Below are 15,012 nucleotides of genomic sequence, written 5' to 3'. Positions count from 1 at the left end.
TGTGTGTGTGTGTGTGAGTGCGAGTATTAGTCGACTCAGGAGGCTGCTATAACAGAATACCATAGACTGGGTTGCTTAAACAACAAGAATTTATTTCTTACAGTTCTGGAGGCTGGGAAATCCAAGAACAAGATGCCAGCTCATTCAGTTCCTCAGTGAGGGCCCTCTTCCTGGTTTGCAGATGATTGCCTTTTAATTTTATCCTCACATGGTGGGGAGAGAGAGAGAAAGAGAGAATGAGAGAGAAAGAAAGAACAAGCTCTGATTTTAATGCCGTCATGGGGGCCCCACCTTCATCTAAACCTAATTATCTCTCAAAGCCTCCATCTCCAAATTGGGGATTGGGGCTTCAACATATGAATTTGGAGGAGATACAAACATTCAGCTCATAACTGTGTGTGTGTGTGTGTTTTACCACTTTCTTTCTGGCACTACAATATGCTGCAGGCTCATCGTGTGTACTTTCTGAACAGTCTGGAAGCAACGATTATTCCAAGGAGCCCTGGTTCATTTTATTGGAGAATGGTATTAGAAACCAAGATCTGGGCACTAGGTATGCTTACTGCTACTGGAGTGTCATTGCTTCTAGGCCTTCTCAGCAGACAGAGCAAGGAAATATGTGTATGTATACTCACCCTCGTGTAGATAAATATCTACAAATATTTCCTATGTATCCTTCTGTGACTATATTAAACTAAATGTGAGTTTATACTGATGTCTTCAACTCTAATCCATTACTACGTAGATCATCTAACCTTCTCCCCTTGCTTTTCTGTAACCTCTTATTCCAACGGTGAGAGAACTGACTCCCATCATCCACCATCCATTTACTTAATTGTTCAGTTTCAGTGCACATGTATAGCAGTACCAGAACTGTTAACCCATGATCCAGTGGGAAGCAACAATACATTGCTTTTGTAGTTACTCTTGCCTAGTTTTACAGACTCTGCTAATTTCCAAAGTTGCTTTGGTTAACACCCGTTCCCCCACTTCTTTCAGTGAGGTTATTTTGTGCATTTGTAATACAGTTAGATTCTTTTGTCACAGTCTGCATTCTATCTCGGGATCACTTGATTTCCTAAATAATTTCTTTTTAATTTGCATACATTAAGGTTTGCTGTTGGTGTTGTGAAGTTCTATGGGTATTGATTGACAAATGCGTTATGTCATATATTCTCTATTAGCATCATGAAGAATAGTTTAATTGTCCTAAAATATCGCCTTTATTTCATCTATTCAAACCTTCCCTCTTCTGGAACCCTTGGCAACTATTAGCCTGTTTACCCATTCTACAGTTTTACCTTTTCCAGAATTTCGTTTAGATGGACTCACACAGTATGTAGCCTTTCAGACTGACGTCTTTCACTTAGTAATATGCATTTAAGATTCATGCATATTTTTGTATGCCTTGCTAGCTCATTACTTTTATCACTGACTAGTATTCTGTTATTTGGATATACCACAGTTTGTTTAACAAAAAGAAAGACATCCTGGTTGCTTCCAACTTTTAGTGACTATGAATAAAGTTTCTGTAAACATGCATATGTAATATTGATTTTTATCTTACTTTAAAAAATTTTTTGACATAATTTACATACCATAAAATTCATCCTTTAAAGATGTATATTTAAGTATTTTTAGTACATTTACAATGTTATATAATCATCACCACTAATTCCAGAATAATCTCAGCACCCCAAAATGAAAACTTGTATCCATTAGAAATTACTCCACAGTGTCCCTTGCCCCCAGTCCCTGGCAATCACTAATCTACTTTTTGTCTCTATGGCTTTGTCTATCTGGGGACGTTTCATATAAATGGAACCATACAGTATGTTGTGTTTTGTTTCTGACTTCTTTAACTTATCATAATGTTTTCAAAGTTCATCCATGTTGTACCATGTAACAACACTAATTGCTCTTTATGTCTGAATAATAGTCCATTTTATGGATATAGCATACTTTGTTTATCCTTTCTTTAGTTGATGGACGTTTGGGTTGTTTGTACTTTTTGGCTATTAAGAATAATACTGCTCGGGCTTCCCTGGTGGCGCAGTGGTTGGGAGTCCGCCTACCGATGCAGGGAACGCAGGTTCGTGCCCCGGTCCGGGAGGATCCCATATGCCGCGGAGCCGCTGGGCCTGCGCGTCCGGGGCCTGTGCTCCGCGGCGGGAGGGGCCACAGCAGTGAGAGGCCCGCGTACCGCAAACATAAATAAATAAATAAAATAAAATTTAAAAAAAAGAATAATACTGCTATAAATATTTATGTACAATCTTTATATGAGCATATGTTTTCATTTCCCTTGGGTCTATACCTAGGAGTTGAATTGCTGAGTCATATGCTAACTCTATGTTTTACTCTTTGTGGAACTGCCAAAATGTTTTCCAAAGCAGTTTTACTATTTTAAATTCCCACCAGCAATGTATGAAAGTTTCAATTTCTCTCCGTCCTCACCAATACTTGTCATTGTCCATTATTTTTATTATAGCCATCTAAGGGGTATGAAGCAGTATCTTCCTAGAGTTTTGATTTCCATTTCTCTAATGACTAATGATGTTGAGCATATTTTCTTGTGCTTCATGTGCAGATTTTTGTATGAGCGCAGTTTTCAAATCAATTTGGCAAGTACCTAGAAGCATTATTGTTGGATTACGTGTTAAGACTATGGTCTCTTTATTTTTATTCAATCGAATAAATATGATATGAATTGCAACCAACATTTGTGGAAAAACTCCTACCTGTTACAAACTATGACAGCCAGCCATTTGTTAGCCAGAGAGGAGGCAGAAAGCTCCTATTACCCCGTGTCATTCTTCCCTGAGTGGGGAGGAGACATTTCACCCTCTAGGGAAGCTTGGAGAAGCGTTGGGATACTTTTGGTTTAACAACGACCTGTGTGCTACAGGCATTTATTGTCTGAGGCCCAGTCAATACTGTGCAGTGTGTGAAAGCGTCTTGCACAATCAAGAAAAGCCCTATCTCAAATGTCATTGAGCGTCCCAGATGAAAATAACAGCCAGACGTATGAGTCAGCAGAAACCAAAAGGTAGAAAAAAGTGAGGGGTAGAATTCAAAATTTGCAAGTGATGGAAAGAAAATAGTGGTTAAGGACAACTTCCTGGGACTGAGAGGTGATACGATCTTCCTAGAGCTGTCTTGAGTCATGTCATCTCTGGGAACTCTATATGTTATGGTCTCTATTTAACGACCCCTGGGTCACTTGAGAATCTTGTTTTCCTTATTTATATTTTGTATCTTCAACCTGACCACCTAACATTATGTAGATTACCTAAGTGAGTGTCAGGTTTTGCAATCAGGAGATGCTAACTAGCATACCTTTTTTCCCCCATAAAGATATGGAGAGGGTGGAATTTGAAGAGGGAGGTCCACTTTACTCTGAAGTTATTCATTATAAGCTGTTAGGACTAATATTTGCATGTGGTTAAAATGTTACAAGTAATGGTGGTATCTTTAAATATTAACCTGGCAAACTCATTATTTGGGATACTTTGATTTGTTGTTTTTTTTCTATGTGATTCTAGTAAATTGGTTTCTGAGAAAACTCCACATTATGAAATGGAAGCAAATTTCATACCAAATATTTGCGGAGGAGAAAAAAAAGCCAGTACTTTGCAAGTTTACTCACACTGTGTGGTTTGTTGTTTCAGAAAGCTTAGTATTTCACAAATGTATTCAACATTATAAATCATGAATTAACATAGAAAAAAGTGAAAACTTCTCAATAACACCCATAGGTAGGAATTATAGCTTAAGTTGTGGTTAAAGTAGGACTTTGTCAAACGTATAACCAAGTTACATTCTGTATACACTAAAGCATTTACTTTCCATATACTTGAATTTTGCATGTTACCAAAATGCTGAAGTCATTTTTTCCCTAGTGATTAGAACCTGGAATACATTGTTCTGTATTATCAAGCTGCCAAGGCAATAAGTAGTGGTTAAGCCATGTGGTAGTCTATTACATTGGTGGCCCCGGATGAATTAGTCTCCTGGTATTTGTCCCCTTGTGCAGTCCTTTCCCTGTGAATCTGGACTGGACTAACAATGTGCTTAACTAAAAGAATAGGTCTAAGGTGATTGTGCTAGTTCCAGGCCTAAGCCTTAAAAAGTCTGGCAGCTTCCACTTTTGCACTCATAGGAGGCCTTGACCCTCTAGACAAGAAATTCAGCTATGCTTTTGGAAAGGCCATAAGAAGCAGCGAGGAGAGTGAGAGGCCCTGAGACTACATGAAAGAGAGATGCCTAGCCCTCAGAGAGATGCCTAGCCCTCTCAACCTCCCTGTTGCCCACAGCTGACTTGCCCGCTGAATTTACCTACAAAAGTGACCAGCAATAGGACCATCAGAAGAATCAGAAGCTGAGCCCAGCCCAGACTACAAATGTGTAAGCAAATAAAACAGTTGTTTCAAGCCAGTAAGTTTTGGCTATGAATGACCAGAAAAAGCACTTACAGAATATCTGACACTGCATAGTTTGCCAAGGAGGTACAAAGAATAGATGATGGAGTGATGCATGTTTGACTTCCAGGTTTATTTTATTTTATTTTGTCTTATTTTATTTAAATTTTATTTTATTGAGGTAAGAACACTTAACCTGAGATGTACTCCCTTAACAGTTGTTAAGTGTAGAATACCATATTGTTGACTATAGGTATGACGTTGTACAGCAGATCTCTGGAACTTGTTCATATTGCTTAACTAAAACTTTATGCTTACTGGTTAGTAACTCCTCTACCCTCTCCCCCCAGCCACTGGCTACCACCTTTCCACTCTGATTCTATGAATTTGGATATTTTAAATACCTCATATAATTGACTTCCAGGTCTTGAGCTTCCAGTCTTGAGTATACTATACATCTTTTCACTGAAAGTTTTAGAAACTACATTTTTTATTAGTAATATATTTTAGCTACATTTTAGATTATCCAAAATATAGCATGGAATATTAATTATATTTAGCATTTTTGTGAGTGAATAAGTTTTCATCTTCTAATAAGTAGCTTATAAATGAACTTTTGGAAGGCATTAGTTTACTGAGTGTTGTCTGTATCATCACATATAGTACCTCAAGGTATAATTTTCAATTATTGCAGTAATTCAGGCAAGGGAGAAATTTGGACCTGCCTGAGCAATTCAAGAAAGGTGCAAGCCACTTTGGTACCCGGAACTGATAGGAAGGAAAGAGTTGGAGTGAGCCAGGTGTAGAAGAACAAGACAGACCTTCTGAATGAGGTGTGACATGCTAAATGAGGCACAGTGGCCTGGGGGAAGCTGCCATCTTAGAAGGGTACTTAAAGACTTGGTTTAGATTCACACTGGATGGGTTAAGAGGATTTTAAAGGAATTACCCAAAGGTAACTTAGCAAGGAAATTACATGATTAGGCCACGTTTTAGACTTATGAATCTGGCAGCAATTCTGAGGACAGAGTAGAAGAGGGAGAGGTTTAACAAAATCATGAAAAATCTTACTGACATCCAGTGTTTTCAGAAACTTTCGCTAGTATTCAAAAGAGATTTTTTAAAACAGAAGTATAAAATAATTGCAGTAAATAGTAATAAGTACTTTTGCTGTTTAGTCAAATACTTTCATATAATGTCATAATAACAACAAATTAGAAAAACTATCATATCTTCTTGATCAAAAAGTTAATTCTTTGGTCATGTAACTTTAATGATCATCCTGGGCTGTTCCATGATACTGTAAATAAAGAGATGTATACTTTTTGCAACCATAACCTTTGTCATCCTCGAGCAATTTTGTTAATGTTGACTTTCCTTAGAAACTTTAGAGTGCTTGTATACGTATATATGTATTTTTCTTTCGGTCTCTTATGCTGGACATGATTTTTCATATTTTGACAAATGTTAAACAGCAGAGCATTTTCTTACACATTTAAATGTCACTAAATAAATGTGAATGTGTCTTCCTGTAATGAAAAAAGATGTTCAAGACAAAGAAATTCAGGCGGACTCTAAAGGAATAATTGAGTCAGGATGAAAAATAAAACGAAAAATGTTCTCCCTATCTCTCAGCTTAGTCCAAAGTATCTCTTAGAATATCTTAAAGGTATCCTCTATGAACGTATACCTATACTTCATATTATTATTTGTAATTGCATAGGGAGTATCACAAGAACTGAGAAAAATATCTTGTTAAAATGTATTACCTTTATAAAATTTGTAACCAAAGATTTATTTATGCACAAATACTCTTCAAAGGGCAGGCCTCGTGTTCAATACCCAGTTATGGCTAGAGTTAGTGCTAGAAAGGCAGGTCCATAAGGTCTGTCCAATTTATATTCCTAGGAGGATGAGCTGTGTTAGGATTATTTCTAACACACAACCTGAATATTCTATTCTATACAACTTTGTAGAATTTGGTGGAAGCCTTTCCAAGTTAGGTAAAGCTTTTTAGAGGGCTTAGTATTTAGCTAAATTTCCTGGATTGGTCTCGGAGCTAATTTAGGCTTTAGTGACATGTAATAACAACTTGAGACATTTCCTTGGCCAGAATTTATGTGATATGTGCTTCTGTGATTTAGAGTGTTATGTTGTATCACTGGATTACAGATAATCCATTTCCCATTGAAATATGTAGCCACAAACTTTAAATGAATAAAGAATGAGTCGAATAAGAAGCATAGCAAATGTTGCTAAAATGCAAAGTCTGCATATATTTTTAGATTTGTCTACATTAGGACCTATACTATAAAATATGGAAATTCTTTTAAAATCTGGAGATACTGCATGGTTTTGGAAGGCATTCCTCTAAATGGATCTAATTTAGGTTTTAAGTATTGTTTGGGATAAAATATTAAAGGTAGCTTTTGATTTGAGATGTTTAAATTAGAGTTGCCTGTAGATTAACTTCAAAGATTAAAACTCATAATCAGCTGTTAATTCTAATTCTTTTTACTGTCATATAAGTGTAAAATTGTATTTTTATCTCTAAGGTAACATAATGAACCATGAATCTACAATTTGAAAAACTGTATACTAATGAACTTATAATTCCCTTGTGCATATGTTGGAAGGCTTTTTTTCAAAGCATATCTGAAAGTATAAAGAATCTCTTTTTAGTGTTTGATTAGCAGCAAAATTAGTGAGTTAGAAACATTATTCATACTACAATAGAGACGTAGGCAAGTTGGAAACTCTCCAATTGGGTATTTGGAAACAGGGACAACTTAATTGTTCTGAGGTTGAGAGACAAATTATTGATTACATTTTCCCACTAAAGTATTCCCTTTAAAATTAAACTGAAATTTGCGGGGTGGGTGGTGGTGGTGGTGGGATGAACTGGGAGATTGGGATTGACATATATACACTAATATGTACAAAATATATAACTAATAAGAACCTGCTGTGTAAAAAATAAATAAATTAAATTAAATTTTAAAAAATTAAATTAAACTTATATTGTTGGTACCTTTTGCTAAGGAAACACTCATCCTCTACTGGAAAGTGCTTGGCAAATGGTAGGTGCTCAATAAATATTTTCAAAATGAATGCTAAATGCAAACATGTCCACTAATTATGAATCTTCTGCTGCTTATTTGAATTGAATAAAAATTGTGTTTTATTTTTTTTATTGTACAGATTAGACACAGTAAAGAGATATGAATGTTGATGCCATTTTTGGTGACTTTATGAAGCAAATATGTGATTTTCAAATTTTGACTCAATATTTATATTTCTAGTGTACAAATAACTGATTTCTGGAAAATATTAAAGGCAATTTTTTGTGTATCAAATGTTTTGATCTTTTCAATAATGCCTCTTGAACATGAATTTTTAAAATATAAACCCAAGCAATGAAAGAAAGAGTACAAGTGTCTAGATATTAAATGAAATGTTTAGAGGTGTATATCTTAAGCTATATCCACTCAAACTGGAAATAAGAATTTTCTGTGCAGCATAAGAAATTATGGTAGAATGAATTGCCTCTGTGTGTGTGAGTATGTTCGTACTTGGGTTAGTGTTCTGTTTGTTTTACAGTAAATGGAAAAATAAATGATTCTTCTTGTGGCTGAGTGAGAATTTTAGTGTCCTAAGTTGTGTATGTGTTAGATAAGAAAAAGTCCTTAAATATTCAAAATTGGTATTATTGGTATATACATTAAAGAAGTTCTTTCACTGAATAGGAGAAGCAATGCTTACAGCAAGCTTGGAGTTGGGTGAGGAGAAAGAGGGTCAAAGCTGAACAGGGATAGAAGTAAGGATAACCATGAACTAAACAAAAGTGTGAAAAATACTTTTATTACTCATTGGACAAGAAAATTACAGAATCAGGGATGCAGAAAATCCACACATTTTGATGTGTGTAATTTAGTTTCAGTTTAAAAGATGCTGCTAAATAGAAGAGAAACAAATTCAGATATTTCCAATTGAGGCTTGTGTCCAGAAGAAGGGATTTCAGGCTTTACTCAGGTCTATCACTAAATGTATCTGATACCATCATTAAGTATGTATTAATAACCTAACACTTATGTATGTACAATACTATGTTAGATGATGAGAAGACAGAGAATCGTTAGACATAGTTAAGAATCTTAAGTTTTCCAATCTTATTGGAAATCCAAGAGACACCTATAGAAAGAAGATAAGATCTGGTATCATCTGCTATGTTCCAAATATGTGTACAAATAATAAGTGTTATATTCAACTATGATAGAAGGTGGAATGTGATAAGTGTTAAAGCCAAGTAACATGGGAGCACAAAAGGTGGAGAGATTAAAATTGGGGAAGAGGAAATGGGATTTTAATACACTAAGTTTTCATGTAGAGGGAACAGTATAGCAAAGGTACTAACGTAAGAAAGATGGAGCAAGATTGTGGAGTTGCCCTGACTGAGCACACATACAGGGTGTACAGTGGTGTAAAAGCCTTAAAAAAGTAAGTTGACTGTAGTAATGGAGAATTTCAAATGTTGGAATATGAGGTATTAATTGTATTAAATAGACCTGTAAAACTGTTCACAGTCTTTCAAGACTCAAATCCTGGTGTAACATGATGAGATTTTGGTTTAAGATGAAAACTCTGGTAGTGGGTAATGAAAAGAATAAAGTGAAGGTGTGGAGACAAGTAAGGAAGTTACTATAATAATCCAGGTGATAGGGATTAAGAATCTGAACTAGGACAATAACAGAATGAATGGAAGCAAGAGGTAGATGATGTTGCAGAGATGAAATAAAAATACTGTGCAAGCAAATAGTTGTTAGGACAGATAAATGAAATAAAAATGTTAGTAACTACTATTTGTTACACATTTTTACATCCATATTTATTGTCTAAAATTGTCTTTCTGAAATTCTTGGAAAGGTACAATTTTCCAAGACTGAACCAGGAAGAATTAGAAAATATAAACAGACCTATCACAAGTGATGATATTGAAACCGTAATTTAAAATCTTCCAACAAACAGAACTCTAGGACCAGATGGCTTCACAGGCGAATTCTATCAAACATTTAGAAAAGAGCTAACACCGATCCTTCTCAAACTCTTCCAAAAAATTGCAGAGGGAGAAACACTCCCAAATTCATTCTACAAAGCCACCATCACCCTGATACCAAAACCAGGCAAAAATACCACAAAAAAAGAAAATTATAGACCAATATCACTGATGAACATAAATGCAAAAATCCTGAACAAAATACTAGCAAACAGAATCCAACAGCACATTAAAAGGATCATACACCATGGTCAAGTGGGATTTATTCCAGGGATGCAAGGTTTCTTCAATATATGCAAATCAATCAATATGATATACTACACTAACAAATTAAGGAATAAAAACCATATGCTCACTTCAATAGATGCAGAAAAAGCTTTTGACAAAATTCAACACCAATTTATGATAAAAACTCTCCAGAAAGTAGGGATAGAGGGAATCTACCTCAACATAATAAAGGCCATATATGACAAACCCACAGCAAGCATCATACTCAATGGTGAAAAACCGAAAGCATTTCCACTAAGATCAGGAACAAGACAAGGATGTCCACTCTTGCAACTCTTATTCAACATAGTTTTGGAAGTCCTAGCCACAGCAATCAGAGAAGAAAAAGAAATAAAAGGAATACAAATTGGAAAAGAAGAAGTAAAACTGTCACTGTTTGCCAATGACATGATACTATACATAGAAAGTCCTAAAGATGCCACCAGAAAACTACTAGAACTAATCAATGAATTTGGCAAGGTTGCAGGATACAAAATAATGCACAGAAATCTCTGCTATTCCTATACACCAACAACGAAAAATCAGAGAGAGAAATTAAGAAAACACTCCCATTTACCATTGCAACAGAAAGAATAAATAAAATACCTAGGAATAAACCTGCCTAAGGAGGCAAAAGACTTGTACTCAGAAAACTATAAAACACTGTTGAAAGAAATCAAAGATGACATAAACAGATGGAGAAATATACCATGTTCTTGTATTGGAAGATTCAATATTGTGAAAATGACTATACTACCCAACGCAATCTACATATTCAGTGCAATCCCTATCAAACTACCAATGGCATTCTTCACAGAATTAGAACAAAAAATTTCACAATTCATATGGACACACAAAAGACCCCGAATAGCCAAAGCAATCTTGAGAAAGAAAAATGGAGTTGGAGGAATCCGGCTCCGTGACTTCAAACTAAACCACAAAGCTACAGTAATCAAGAAAGTATGGTACAGGCACAAAAACAGAAATATAGATCAATGGTGCAGGATAGAATGCCCAGAGATAAACTCACACACATATGGGCACCTAATTTACAGCAAAGGAGGCAAGAACATACAATGGAGAAAAGACAGCCTCTTCAGTAAGTGGTGCTGGGAAAATTGGACAGCTACATATAAAAGAATGAAATTAGAACACTCCCTAACACTATACACAAAAATAAAATCCAAATGGATTAAAGACTTATATGTAAGACCAGACACTATAAAACTCTTAGAGGAAAACATAGGAAAAACACTCTTCGACATAAACCACAGCAAGATCTTTTTTGACCCACCTCCTAAAGTAATGGAAATAAAAACAAAAATAAACAAATGGGACCTAATAAAACTTAAAAGCTTTTGCACATCAAAGGAAACTATAAACAAGACAAAAAGATAACCCTCAGAATGGAAGAAAATATTTGCAAATGAAACAAGAGACAAATGATTAATCTCTAAAATATACAAACAGCTCATGGAGATCAATATCAAAAAACAAACAATCCAGTTTAAAAATGGGCAGAAGACCTAAATAGGCATTTCACCAAGGAAGACATACAGATGGCCAAGAGACACATGAAAATATGCTCAACACCACTAATTATTAGAGAAATGCAAATCAACACTACAATGAGGTATCACCTCACACCAGTCAGAATAGCCATTATCAAAAAATCTAGAAACAATAAATGCTGGAAAGGGTATGGTGAAAAGGGAACCCTCTTGCACTGTTAGCGGGAATGTAAATTGATACAGCCACTATGGAGAACAGTATGGAGGTTCCTTAAAAAACTAAAAATAGAGGCTTCCCTGGTGGTAGAGTGGTTGAGAGTCCGCCTGCCAATGCAGGGGACATGGGTTCGTGCCCCAGTCTGGGAAGATCCCACATGCCACAGAGCGGCTAGTCCTGTGAGCCATGGCCGCTGCACGTCCGGAGCCTGTGCTCTGCAACGGGAGAGGCCACAACAGTGAGAGGCCCGCGTACCACAAAAACAAAAACAAAAAATCTAAAAATAGAACTACCATAAGACCCAGCAATTCCACTACTGGGCATATACCCTGAGAAAACCATAATTCAAAAAGAGTCATGTACCACAATGTTCATCGCAGCTCTATTTACAATAGCCAGGACATGGAAGCAACCTAAGCGTCCATCAACAGATGAATGGATAAAGAAGATGTGGCACATATATACAATGGAATATTACCCAGCCATAAAAAGAAACAACATTATTTGTAGTGAGGTGGATGGAGCTAGAGTCTGTCATATAGAGTGAAGTAAGTCAGAAAGAGAAAAACAAATATGGTATGCTAACACATATATATGGAATCTAAAAAAAAAAAAATGGTACTGATGAACCTAGTTGCAGGGCAGGAATAAAGAGACAGACATAGAAAATGGACTTGAGGACATGGAGTGGGAGGGTGAAGCTGGGGTGAAGGGAGAGTAGCATCAACATACATATACTAACGAATGTAAAATATTTGGCTGGTGGGAAGCAGCAGCATAGCACATGGAGATTGGTTCCATGTTCTGTGATGACCTAGAGGAGTGGGATAGAGAGGATGGGAGTGAGGCTCAAGAGGGAAGGGATATGGGCACATATGTATGCAAATGGTTGATTTGCTTTGTTGTGCAACAGAAACTAACACAGTACTGTGAAGTAATTATACTCCAATAAAGATCTATTAAAAAATAAAAAAATAAAGTTGTCTTTCTTATAATGTAATTGGCCAGTGTGTGTGTGTCAGAGCAATGCCAACCTAATAAACTGAGTTACTTCAAATATATTTTATGCAAAGATATTTGCATTATTTTGAAGTAGCAGAGCATCAATTTGGGGTATAGAAAGGTTCTCTCAAATGAAGAAGGGATAATAGGCAAAATCTGATAGAAATTCACATTTCATGTGAAATGTATGGAGTATATGTATGTGTGTGTGTGTATATATATATATGGAAATATATATATATATATATATATATAAAATACTCCCCATCAGCTTTATATCTGAAAAGATTATTGAGAATCATTGTTGGAAAATGTGTTGGAATAAGGAAGTTTATTCACCACCTAAACCAATTCATTTGAAGTGGGATTAGATATCATCTGTTTAATAATGAGAAAAACCAAAAACAATAAAGGCCATACCTGAATATGTTAAATAACAATACAAGACAATGGAAAAGAAGCATCTGCTTGACCTGGTGAAAGGACTTTTTTCTGAAAGTGATTTGCTGCAGGAACCAGAAGGAAATATTAGAAAACAATCAGCGTTCAAAAAAGTATGCAAGAAATCATTGTTTTTTACAAAACAATAGAAGAAAGTCATTAGAGAAACAATGTTCAAGTGAAATGATAAAGGAATGACTTAAAATAAGAAAGAATTGTAAAGAAATTAAAAATTATATTAAAAGAATAACAATCCATTGATATCTCAAAAAGCTTAATGATGATGTAGAGGATAAGCTTGAATCAAACAAGAAAGAGAAGAACAATAAAACAGTAGGAAATGACTTTTGCTATTTTAGTCTCTGATGTTTTAATTAAACATAAAATGCATTATGGAGAAATTTGAGAATAAGATAAACTCCGTGGATCTTTTCCCCAGAAACAGGTACACATGCATATACATCTAAAACTCGTCAATTTTAAAAGGTTCGCAGACCTCCCAAATTGCACACATGTACCCTATGTTAAGGTGAAGAATTCCCATTATGCAGTGAATCTGAATAATCTAGTTCAATATTTCCAAAACCAGTATTCCATGGAATACATTTTTTCCCCAACTGGCTAAGACCTAAGTGTCCCATACTCAAGTTTGGGAACTGATAGAATAAGCAATATTAAGCAGATTCCACTACTTCATTACTTCTCAGAGCCTTATATATGCAATGTATCAATACCTAACTGTTTTTAAAAATGCTTACTCTCTGCCAGACAATAAGTGTTGAGTATAATATATATTCATCTTACAGTCCTCAGAACAGTCCTATAAGTACTGTACTGTTATTTTTCCTCTTTTAATGACATGGAAAGTGAGGTTAAATAACTTGTGAAAATTCACACAGCCTGTCAACTGGGAGAGCTAGGATTCAAACAATCTAGTTTAGACTCTGTGTTATTAACCACTACAATAAAGACAGGAAGCAGGGCATATAGGGACTATTAAACTTTTGTATTTTGAGGTGAACCTATTAATATTCCACAGAAGTATTTTATAGAGCATATATGGAAAGTGTTAATATGATTAAGTAGTTGAATAAAATATAAACATAATGCGAAACTTACACACACACACAGTTACATAGCTTTGAAAACTAACAAAATACAGAACATGTTTACAAAACGTGATCATTTTATTAGGCAACCAAAAATATCTCAACATATTCTGGGCAGAAATTATGCTTTCTATATTCCTTGTTAACAATGCAAAGAAACTAAAAATTATTAACTGTATTAGTTATGCTATAATTATAGCTGCTGATACAGAGCCTCAAAATAACAGCTCTTAAATGAGTTAGAAGTTTATTTTTGTCACACAAAGAATTCTATCATAAACCATCAGGGTGGATAGGGCAGCTCCTGGTATCAGGGACCCAAGCATCTTCTACTTTCTTATTCTACACGCCTCAACCTTTTGCTTCCACATCGTGGTCTAAGTTAGCTGCTTCAGCACCTCTCTCCTTCATGTCTGCATTTCAGACATTGAGAAGAAGGGAGCACACTCTTTCATTTTCAGAGTAAGCATTTATATCACTTCATCATTCCATCACTTTCACTCAGGTCTCCTTGTGGAACTATTACATGGCAACACCTAGCTTCAAGAGCAACTAGGAAGTAGTAGTCTTCAGGATGGTGACCATGTGCTCAGCTAAAAAACATATCACCACATAAGAAGGGTATAACAGATATTGGGATGTTGGGGCAACCTATAGATTTGGCCAATCTAGAAGAAAATATTCTCTTTACTCAGATACACAATGAAATCAGAACTATAGTTACAGCAGGTTTAAAACTGGTGGGATGCTGCCAAACTTACACTCAGGAAAAAATTGAATGCTTAAATGATCTTGTATTAAACAAGAAAGAATGAAAATGAATTAATCACTCAAGTGAAGAAGTTAGAAATAATTCTTTATAATGAGTAGAAGAAAAGCAGGGAAAAATTAATAAAGATAAAATTGCAGGTTAATAATTTATAAATGAGAAAAAACAGCAGAATGGTAAATAAATGTAAATGCTGGCTCTGCAAAAGACCATTAAAAGAGA

This window comes from Orcinus orca, chromosome 1 (genome assembly GCF_937001465.1).
Source record: "Orcinus orca chromosome 1, mOrcOrc1.1, whole genome shotgun sequence".
In the NCBI taxonomy this organism is placed as follows: domain Eukaryota; kingdom Metazoa; phylum Chordata; class Mammalia; order Artiodactyla; family Delphinidae; genus Orcinus; species Orcinus orca.
The sequence above is the reverse complement of the archived record's forward strand: the minus strand, read 5'-3'. Positions refer to the sequence as shown.